The sequence below is a fragment of the Mus caroli genome, chromosome 8 (assembly GCF_900094665.2).
Source record: "Mus caroli chromosome 8, CAROLI_EIJ_v1.1, whole genome shotgun sequence".
NCBI lineage: Eukaryota > Metazoa > Chordata > Mammalia > Rodentia > Muridae > Mus > Mus caroli.
Window position 1 is genome coordinate 87,797,018 of NC_034577.1, and position 12,284 is coordinate 87,809,301.

A 12,284-nucleotide genomic window follows, 5' to 3' on the forward strand; every position below is an offset into this window, starting at 1 on the left:
AGTTTCATCCACATGCCCAAAAGAGTAATTATGAAAATATAATGTGGAAAAAAGAGAAACATCATCATTTTAATTGGTAAGGATTAATCAAGTCATAAAACTACTACATATTAACCTCAGTGAACTGCTTCAGACTCTCACCTCCAAAGTTGATATAAAGGCAATCTGAGCTGTCCTGCGAGGGCTATTCATATCTATTAATTGTTACAATACAAGATACACTGGGACTCAGCTGGCTGCCATTTCTTCTGTATTTGAAATGTGCTTCTCAGCAGAGATGGGAGGACACCACAGGGACTCATTTGAGGCTGACTTTCACATTAATTTTGCTGTGCTGTGAAGAGCAAAGACAAAATCAATGTCCATCAGTGATTATTCAAGGTAAAATATCTAGCTATATTGAATACCAATGGCAGCTCCAGGCATAAAATTTACTTAAGGCTTGTTGAGTTGACAGCCATTTATTCTAGTCCTGCTTCATTTTCCGTGTCATGCTTATTTTTTTCTTAAGGAAAAATAAAACAATTACATGGGAAAAAATAAATTCTACTCACAGACTCAATTTGCCATAATCCAGATTTTTCCCCCCAAATGGTAGAAAAGAATGGAGTTATAGAGTTTTCATGAACTTAACTGAGAATAATGTTTCCATTGGGAAGAAGTAGAGTATTTGCCAGTACACAGTGACACAAAATCACGTGGCTCAATTAAATGTTCATAATGGAGACTTTTTTTCATTCGTGACCGAACTTGGAATGAGTAAAAGCCTGCTTCTTCAGTCCTGGACAAATCTTAAGCTGAAAATATGCTCATGGCAGAGGAATTTGAACACATCTTGTTTTAAAAGTTTGTTTTGTTTCGATTGTTATTGTGGTGAGCCCCAAGGATGCTGCCAGTGGTGTGTTCTATACTGAATAATTTACAAAGAACAGCCAGCCATACCTGGAAGAGCGTTAAGCTCTATTATTCCTTAGGTTCCAGTATAGGCTACCTGTACAACACCTGCCTTACTTTGCTAGTTGCCTGACAACAGAAGGGGTTGTGGGGAGTCGGAAGAGGGACTCCAAGCAGTCTGCATTTGGGCCATAATATCTTGGAGGCATTTTTTGTTCCATCATGTCAGGTGAGGGCCGGTGTTGGCACACATTCCATTCCTGTGATTTGCAGCCATACCTCAGTCTACGACACACCAGACAAGGGAGAAAACAGTCCCTGGAAAGTACTGAGTATTTTCTGTCCAAGCAGTTTGCCTTGCCAGTTTTTACAGAGACGATTTTGCCATGGTATAATCCTATATGAGATTTATTTTCTTAGGGGAATACAGTTTGTTGTATTTGGTAACTTCACAAGAGACTTTAGAATTTAGCTTTTTGTGCTGTGTTTGCTCTTTACTCAGGTGATGGCTGCTTCTAGGAGGCCAAAGGCAGTGCACTGAATCAGATAAAATTTCATCCTTTCCACCTGATTTCCCTCTTTAAAAAGGCCTAAGACTTGATCTGGTTTCTAGATGAGATGAGGTAGGGCTGATGGTAAGCTAGATTTGTGCAGTCCTGAGGCCACAGATAAACAAAGTCTGAACATGAGTTTCATTCATGATCAACATCTTTTATATCATATATTAGATCTAGGAGTCTGCTGGGGCTATTACCTCTTCCTAGCAGAAGATGCACAGAGCTATAGAACTTTACATTAGCTATTCCATAGGTGCTGGACTAAAACACAGCAGTGTGTGATGAGCAGGTCTAGGACTGCCAATGCGCATGCTTCTTAAGGAATAAGTAACTAGGTGTGCTGGGTGTCACACAAGATGAATGACTTCATTCCCATTCCTCAGAAATTCACAATATTATAAGAAACAAATAGAGGCTAAACAGCTATATCTTGGTAAGTACTTAAATGGAGAGAAGGAATTCTTTTTAGATTTCCTAAAGGAAATGGAAGTCGGGAACAATGTGGAGATATGACAATAGGGACAACATGGCAGAACATATTGGCTTCATTCACATGGCTGCGTTGAAAGACAGACCTCCAGCCCCTCTTGTCCTCTGTTGACAGATGAGTGCAGGTGTGAACCTGGTACACAGTAAAGTCTTCCTGAATAGGCTAAGGGTAAGGGCTTGAACGTGGGAACAACCTGTTCTCAGTTAAGGTGTTTCATTCTGTGCATTATCAACTCAATGAGTTTGGGTTCCCCTTTCTAGGTTATGAGACCCCCATGGTGGTTGTCAACTTATCCTTTGATTTCTTTTGTGCCTGTTACATCACTTAGAAATAAGAAAAGCCTCCCCAGTCATGTGCTGACTGATTACCTGTGAGCCAGGACAAGGCAGCTTGTTTGTATGTGGGAATTCACATCTGCTTTGCTGGTAGTTGTTCTTATATTCTTTCCGATATACTTCAGTGGTTTCTATCTTCATTATGTTCAGAATAAGGCTCTGAAACAGCTTTGCCTCAGGTAGGATCCGTTTTCATGGTTTTTTTTTGGGGGGGGGCATTAGTTTTGTCATAGACTTCAACATAAATAAAATCATATAGTATGTATCTCTTTAGTGTTGATTTCTAAAAATAAAGATTTTTTTTTGGGGGGGGGGGCTGAGCAGAGTTCTATTGTATCAATTACATGACATATCAATCTGCATAAACAGATCACTTTCCAAATGTTGCTTCCCCTTCTGAGCGATTAGGAATACTGTTCTGAATACTTTTGCACAAATATTCAAATGTCTGTCTACTAACTTATGACTATCTTTTAAAAAACTGAATTTCTCTGTTATGGGACGCATTAGGCATCTTTCCCTATTGTCAGATATATTCAGAGAGTGCCAATTTCCTTTTCAAAGTGGTTTGTCCAGATAAAATTGGAATGCACGGACTCCCATCAATTAAACAAGTAGACACTACTACTTTTCACCACAAAGGCATATTTTACAAGGGAGCATCACAGCTGTTCAGTGGAGATAAGCCCTTTCTAGTGACAAGTTCCATCGAGTTCTCATCAGATGGCTGTGTTGTCCTGTCACTGCTGCCAGTTATTGATGACTTAGCATCCATCCTGCCTTCCAGGAAGACCCAAACGTAGCTTCATTGGTTGGTGTCTGATGGTCACATGCAAATTGGCATCAAAGCTGGTGATCCTATAAACTCTGAATGTCTTTGTTAAGGCCTTTCTATAGACCAGGAAAAAAAATGTGTCACAGAAAATGGCCCCTGTCCCTGTATTCCTAAATCAGTCTAAGCACAAAGTAAATTGCTCCTGCAATAGCTATCAGGAGAAGAGGGGAGTGGAAAATAGATTATCAAGTAGAATTCAAATGGCTTGTAGGCTCCTGAGCAGCCTACAACCTGAAACATTAAATGGTGTAAGAGGACAGATATTGGCATTTGAGGTTAGGCATTTGCAAGCCATAATAACCCCTTGAGACAGACAAATTTCACATCTTCCTATTTTTTTTCCCCTTGAAGTAATTCCCTACTATGGTCTAGTTTACGAACTCATTCCCAATTGGCTGTAAAAAAAAAAAAAAAGCTTATTGAGACAAAAGCGTGTGCTGGTTATGCTGTTATTAGTGGTGTGCATATCCATCTCTCCTTCCACCTAAGCATCCAATGATCAACATTTGCCACATCTATGTTCTACTAAAGTGAAAGAAGAAGCTGGATGGCTGAGGTCTGTCTGAAGTCTCCAATTCTCCAGCAGAAAGTTTACTTTTGATCTTCTTTTATCATTGCTTTCTTCTGTATTTATTGTGCTGTAGAGAGTCAAAGAAAACACAGAAAAAGCCACACCGCTGACTTTTAGTAGAACATCTTAATGAGAGGTTCTGTCTTTACACTAAAATACAGGCTCATGAGAGCAGAAGCCTGAGGGTGGCAGGCCCTGAGGAATAGCTGTAGGCTATACACATGATTCTTTCCTACCCCACCCTCTTTCTCCTGTCCACACAGATTCCCAAGGTTATGACATCAGGGCAGCTGCCATCTGTGCAAAGAATGCAGTCCAAGCAGAGCCGTGCAATGCCAAGACAAGCTTCCCAGGCTCCACTTAGAAAAACAGAAAATGACATTGTTAATTGGGGAACGGATATCTGGAGAGTTGTGCCAATATTCTCTTATCTAACTGGCCTTTCAAAATTGAATGCACTCGCTGGAACTGCTGGATCAGATAATGTCACTTTTCACATTCTGGGGAGATCATTTCGGGACTTTTTAGTCACTTTCTGTTCTGCTCAGATTATATCAAATTTGAAAGAAGGTGAAACCAACCATGTCTGTTTCATTCCACTTCTTGGGGAGATATGTGAACCCCATTATGACAATTGACTTTATTTTTCACTTAGAATTTTTCCTCCGACTCAGGGCAGAGTTAATCAGCTCCCAGACAGAGTAGTTAGTTACTGCACGTCTCTGAGATGAAACACGCTGTAAAAATGTATAATGGTAATAATTAGAATCACAATATTAATGATAGTGAAATTAACATTTTGACCTTCATCGTCTTCCCAGGTAAAAAAAAAAAAAAGGCATAAAAATCCAAGCATTATCCCTGAAGGTATAACCGAAAAAGACGACATCTTTTCCTTCTCAAAAGCAATTAATTTCCACATAAGAAAGTGTCATTAAAATTCACAATTGTTTTAAAATATAATGTTAATTTGCAAGGACATTATGGGCAATAATTCAGAATAACTCTCGAAACTTTCTCATGACATCATCTTACTTATTATTCCATAGACGGAGGTGGCAAAACATTTCTGTTTTCTTGATGAATAAATGAACAATGATACAGATATCAAGTACTGAAAGGAGGGAAGTTCCTCAAATATTTGTTTTGCAAATATTTGTTTTGTGAAGACAAAACAAAACAAACAAAACCACAAGGCTGTTTTCACCAAAGTACCAAGAGAGGGAGATGTGGTTGGCACCCACTCCTCCTGTACCTCTGTCTCTCCCCCTCAGAAAGCAGTTACAGGTGAGCAATTTTGATAAAGGGGGGGCGATGCCTCCCCAGCTCCCTTCACTCTCTTGGTGCAGAAGCCCCACCTCCTACAGTGATCCACATTTCACCCAGTCTACACTGGGTCTGTCCACATCTCAGACAGGACTTTAGTCAGCTACTTTTCCCTCTAAGCCAGTCAGACTTTCCCTATGGATCCTTAAAGTAACACATACAAAGCATAATAAAATTTACAAATTCTGAAACATTTTTAATATATAAAAATACATGTAAAACTGATTCACATGTAATTCAAAATATCATATATTTCATAGGCTGGTTTGACTTAGAAGAATAAAAATAAATAAAGCAAAGAGGAAATAATAATAATAATTGCAATTTTAATCAGTGTACAATTTTGTTATAATTAGCTAATTTTCAAGCATTAATTTTTAGTTGAATGTTGGGCAGTCATTCTAGCTAACCAGTTTCTAGGTGGTGGTTAGCTCTTTGGATTGTTAGGACCAGAAACTGATTTAAACCAATTACAGGAGACTAATAAACCAGAAACTGATTTAAACCAATTACAGGAGACTAATAAACCAACAAAACTAGCCAGCTGATGGGGGGATTGTTACTGACAGTGATGAATGGAGTTTGGTGCGAAGCGTTCTATCTCTGCTCCGTTTCTCACTTTTGACTTTAGTGGTCTTGCTTCCTCTTTCTGTGAATCTTCTCCTGAGTCCAATGGTTGGATGTAAGTACCTGCATCTGTCCAAGTCAGCTGCTGGTAGTACCTCTTAGAGGACAGCTATGCTAGGCTCCTATCTGCAAGTCCAACATGGCATCAGTAATAGTGTCAGGGTTTGGTGCCTGCCCCTGAGGTCGGGGACCCCTATGGAAGAGTTAGGGGAGGATTGAAGGTGCTGAAAGTGCTGAAGGTGCTGGCAACCCCATAGGAAGAACAACAGTATCAACTAATCAGGACCCCTGTGAACTCTCAGAGACTAAGTCACCGACCAAAGAGCTTACATGGGCTGGTCTGTGGCCCCCAACAATATGTAGTAGAGGACTATCTTGACTGGCCTTAGTGAGAGAGAATGTGCTTAATACTGTAGAGAGACTTGAAGAAAGGGGGAATGTGTGGGTGGTGGGTGGGTCAGTGAGGTAGGTGGGTGACTGGTGGTGGGAGGTGGGGGGATGGGGGTGTGAGAGCACCCTTTCAGAGGCAAAGCGGAGGATGAGTGATGAACTCTTAGAGGGGGGACTGGAAAAGGGGCAACATTTGAAATGTAAAACAAACAAACAAACAAACAAACAGGAAGCCAGTCTGGTGTTGCAATTATTCATTATTGTCCTTGATCAGGTAAGAGAAAGACCCTTATCTCACCCATGCCTCCACCAGACTCATCTGTACTCAATCATCCTATAGGGCTTCACTATGTTTGTAGCACTTTTTGATTAAGGAATTTTCTTCTAAAAGAACTAACTGAAGGAACATATTTAGCATGTGCCATCCATCATGTGTTTACACACTCCATATAAACATTGATTCATTCAGTAGGCATTCGCCGAGCCTCTACTGTGTGCCAATACTGTTTCAGGTTCAAAGTGCTCAGTAGTCAACAACAACTCCCCAGTCCTTGAGGTCCTGATACTTTGATGGACAAAGCCAAATGGTAAATAGAGTAAAGAAGTTACTTGGCACGATGATGGGAGTGGGGGAAGCATTCTGGGAGAAGAAAGCAGGAAGGGAGTGAAATTGCCTATTGCAGGAGATAGGGAGTAGGTAGCGAAAGGTGTTTGCATTTTTAAATTAGCTAGGGAGAGCTACAGACGGACATTGGAACTTAGACTTGAAGAAGCCATATAATTTAGATTATGATTTTGTAGAACATTAGTATGAATTGGTTCTGTTAAGTGAGAATTGTATTTGTTATTAAACTCTTTGTTTGTGTGTGGGCATTTGTGGTGAGCATTTGGCATCTGCTTCTTAATTGTGAGACCCGTAGTTTGTATCAGCTGCTGCGATTTCTTCCTACATCTCAGCTGAGGAATCCAAGGGCCAGAAGGACTGGCAACTTACTCATGGTGGTTGAAGTTAAGAAAGGACTTAGGTTTAATAGTTAGACACTGAAACCTGGTTCTCAAAAGCTATGGCTGCTTTTTGAATAGCATGCTATTTAAAAATAAATAAATATAATAAAATAAATATAAACAATATATAAATCATGTATAAAATATAAAGAATATAAAAATAAAATACATAAAAATAAAAAATAAAATACAGTGCTGAAAAGAGGAGAGGTAACTGCTACATCCCCTTCCCACTAAAGCCATAAATAACAATGGCTTTCGATCGCATCTTGTGCAGGCATGCTCTTTGTCTTTTTATACACATCAATGACTTTGTACACTACACCTAAGTCATCAGAACTGTACGTGCTGTGCTGTAAACTGCTTAAAATATGTCCTGAATATTTCTCAAGTCGAAAAAAAAAAGAAGTCTGTGCCTTTTATTGAATTTCTGATATTTCACTTATGGACACTGGTATTTAGTCAGACAGCTTTTCAGTTATTGGATTTTTAAAGTCTCTCATAGTATACAAGGTCTGGAGCTCAGTATGGGTTCTTGTCTCCCTTCACTCTCTCTTGTCTCTCTGGTTTTTCTTTTTTGGTTTTTCGAGACAGGGTTTCTCTGTGTAGCCTTGGCTGTCCTGGAACTCACTTTGTAGACCAGGCTGGCCTTGAACTCAGAAATCCGCCTGCCTCTGCCTCCCAAGTGCTAGGATTAAAGGCGTGCGCCACCACCGCCCGGCTTCTGGTTTTTCTTTAGAGCCCATATGGAGTGCCAGACATTTGAAAAGATGACCAGAATAAAAAGAAATAACCCTCTCAGGCTCAGTAGGAACAGAAGCAACCTAGAACTTCCACGATCAGTGGTTCAGGTATGTATTTACTTAGGTCCCAGGAAATGACTTTTCCTTGATTTTCCATTTACAGAGCATTGACTCTCATTTTGGGTATGTGCAGGTCAGTGCATGGAAAGATATGGAAGTGGAGTATAGTGTCACTGACTGCAGAAACCACTTCAGGGTGTGGCTAACTAGTGGCTCAATATCCTTATCATATTCTCACGCAGGCCATGGTCTAGTCCAGCTATTATGTCACTTGATACTCTAGCGCTCTCCTACTAGGTAATGAGAACATTAAGCTAAAAAATATCTGGCTTTTGAGTTTCCAGAAGAAGGAAAGTTAACCTCACTAGGACTCGAGGAACAGCTAAGTTAGAGTTACTGAGGAATAGTCAGTTAGAGGAGGCCATGGCTGAAAGTGAAGGATGGATTAAAGAGCAAACCTTGAGAAGGGAAAAGATGGGAGGCAGAAGAGCCCCACAAACCCATCACTGTTTCCAACAATACTGTTTTTGCTACGCACTTTAATATGACTTGAGAAGGATAAAATCTTTATGTCAGAGATAAATCTGTATCTCTGGGATTCATTCAGTAAGTATGTCTACAAATTTTAAGGGTCCCTCAGAAATTGAGATGAATTTAAAAGAGACAAGATGGACCCTGGAGAATGTTTTAGGAAGCCATCCATTCTTAGAAAGGGGAGTATTGGCTGGCTTTCTTATAGGACTGTTTTGCAAGACAGAGTCAGGAGTGGCGAGCCTTGTGTTGAGGTCAGAGGATAACTTGCAAAGAACCCTGAGTTCTCTCCTTCCATCATAGAGATAGTAGGAATCAGATTCAGGCCATCACTTTGGTCTGATGAGCATTCTTTGCCAGCCCATATTTGTTTTAAAGCAGCCCTGAATGAGCTGTTTCTAATAGACTACAGCTCAATAAAGACCTCTTTTGAATTTAGCCTATCTTACAGTTGAGCAAAAGTCCTCTTCGGTGTATCCCCTAACCTTCCTTTTTCCCTGAGCCCCACAGCTCATAACATATTTCCATGTCTGGAATCAGGGCTACTCAGGTTTTCAGCCACAGAAGTATTGAATATTTTTATTCTCCCTACCCATCTTTCTCCTGTGACCTTCCTGTTTTTGTGACGTGCCTTTTCAACCGTGGGATCCAAGATTGAAGTTCTCATCATGTTAATGTAAAAGAGATACATATATTCACTTGAAAGCCATAGGAGTTAAGAAGAAATAAATAAACACTACTACATCTGCATGTTAAATATGGACCCAAGGAGAGAGAACCTTTCAGAGGCAATCTTCTGTGCAATATTAGCATTTATTCTGTTCTGACCTTTGAGCTATGGGCAGTGAGAGGCAGCTTTTGTTTCTCTCCCTTAATGCTGATTTTCCAGGCATGAAGGTGCCAGCAGGGGCTGGTGAATAACCCAGACAAGCTTTCTGCCATTGCCTTTTACATTCTTGACATGTCACAAGGTACTCGTTGTGTTTGATCAATTCTTTCCCACCTCGTTGGGAAGAAGCCCATGGAGCCTGTCCCAGCAAGAAATTCCAGTTGATGAATGAATGTTGAATAGTTTTCTACAAACTCATATGTCTGATGAAATGTAGCAGGAGTGAAATGCTCTGAGATATTCCATTATAAAAGGAAAGGAAGGGTCTTATGAAACATCGGGGAAGCTCTCTAGTTCAGCCTGCAGTTTTGAATTATGTCTTGATAGGACGAGTGCCCAAACTTTCGAGTTGCATCTTAGAATGTGCTACTTGCACTGCCAGGGATGTGGAATACCAATGTAAGCAGGAAGGAAGTCCTAGTGTTTCTTTTACAAAATTGATGTTGATGTGGTTATATGTAAGCACATAAGCACATAAGCTCACACACACACACACACACACACACACACACACACACACACATACACCACTGAGAGAAAGAGATCAAGTGGGAGGGATTGAGTAGGTATTAATTCTACTTAGAATGTGGAAGAGAACAAAATAATACAGATATAAGAGTAATCTGAGGTCTAATATAATTTCTACCTACATTCTAAATCTTACCCTTGTATGCACAGATGAACGTAGCTATCAACCTTCATCAAAGAAGCTTCCTTTTACAGCAAGCATTGACCATCACAAAAGTTACAACTGGACAAAACCCTGAGACCAATAGATTGTGAGGAGCCCAGCCCCAGTGGGTACATGTATATTGCAGCTCCTATATCAGAGAACATAGTAGAAGAGAGGACAGAAAGATTGTAAGAGCCAGAGGATCAGGAAGTCTGCTGAGACTATATATATATAGTCTCTCTCTCTCTCTCTCTCTCTCTCTCTCTCTCTCTCTCTATATATATATATATATATATATATATATACATATATATGTAGATATATATGTAGATATATATATATATCTACTCTCTCTATATATATATGTAGGTATATCTATGTCGATATATCTATATCTATATATCTATATATATAGAAGAACATTCAGAGTGATTTATGCAGGATGATCAGAGAATGAGACTCTAAGACAAGGATAAAATGAGGATAGGGCTCAGGTTGTAAGTATGCCCTCATAAAGCACTGCAAACTGGATATCTTTAGACAATAAAATTTTTTCTTCTAGAGGTCAGAAATATGAGGTAAAAAAAGCTCAGCAGAAAAATGTTCCCTTAGAAGGTACTTGGGAAGCATCTGTTCCTGGCTGATGCTCTCCTACCTGCCTGTAGCCTCAAGTAACCCCTGGATGACGCTTCACATCTTCCTCCTTTCTCTGTGTTTCTGTGCATATATATAATCTATGATATAATATATGTATTATATATTCAATATATTTAAACATATATAGCATACATATTATATATAATACACATATATTTGCACATATACAAATATGTGTAACATGAACCATAATAGATGATGTGTGATGCTTTTTTAAAATTAAGAATAGGCCCTTCCTTCATACACTACATCCTGATCACAACTCCCCCCCAACTCTTCCCAGCTTCCTCCTTTCTTCCTCTCACCCCCCCTCCATTTCCCTTCAGAAACAAGCAGACCTCCAAGATAAAACAACCAAACGTAAGGGGGCAAGATATAATAGGACAAGGCAAAGGATTAGGGCTTATTCTAATGACTTCATTTTACTTTAAGGCTGCAAAACCTCGCATGTCTAAGCGCGGTCACATTCTAAGACACTGGACTTCAACACATCCTTGTTGGAAGACATAATGCAAACTATAGCAATCAAGAAACAGTGTTCAAGACACGCTTTTAAGTAAAAGTTGGAATGAAGCATGGGGACTTGATAACTCAGAATTCTGGCTGCTTGAATAAAGTAAGTTGTGGGGAGGAACTTTAGTGGGAATAAGAAAGTAGGGTGTCTTGAGGCTGGAGAGATGCTTTGGTGGCTAAGAGCACTTAGTCTTCAAGACTACCTGGGCTCAATTCTCAGCAAACACAGGTTGGCTCACAACCATCTGTAATTCCAATTCTAGGATATCTAGTACCCTCTTCTGACCTTTGTGGGCACTGCCCACACATTGGTATACCTATATACTCTCACACATAAAATAAGGCTAATACAAACTGGGTTTTCTGGCAGCTGTAAAACATGGGTGTGCAGTCCTTTTTCATGCTACTAGCAACTGCTGCAGTACCTCTGTGGGGGATATAGAGAGATTACTGATCGTTTTATTTTCTTCCTGTCTTCATGTCTAGTTCATAGAATGCAGCTAGGAATGGAAGGCCCCCAAGTGGTTATGGTGCTTGCCAGCTTAGATAGAAAAATTAAATTTTCTGCAAGTCAAATTGTCACTTTTATCTCCCCTGGCTGGACCAGGAACCCCAGGAGTCATTCTGTGAATGATCTCCAAACGAAACTGTGAAGTACAGTAGACATGGACTTTACACCACATCAGAATCAGATGCTAAACCGGTCCCTCTGGAGATCACACCACCCTTCCAGTGCTAGGTTTGCATCTGGAAGGTCGGGTATTTGGTACAGAGGGACTGGACCCAGAAGATGTGCAAATAGGTACTGTGGCATTTTGATCTCCTGTCAACTCCAATTGCCTTAGGCTGAGTATGTTTAAGGAACCGAATGTTAGGCCAGCCATGTCTTTGACTTCACAGTCCTTATCCCCAGAGCCTTTCAGATGAAAAAAGTCATTTGCATGGATCCGTGTTTCTCTTTTTGGTGATCTCATTTCTACTCCATTTCATTTAAGCTACTGTCAAGCTTGGAGATTTATATCTCTTATTTTATCTCATGCTTAAGCCTTGGCCCAGACTCTTCTCACTAGAAAGACTAACTGATACTTTTATTTAATTTTAAAACTTCATGTAGATAGCATACCTTTAATCTTTAAAAATCCTCTCAAGGCTGGTGTCTTAATTGTATTTTAAATTACAATTTTATTT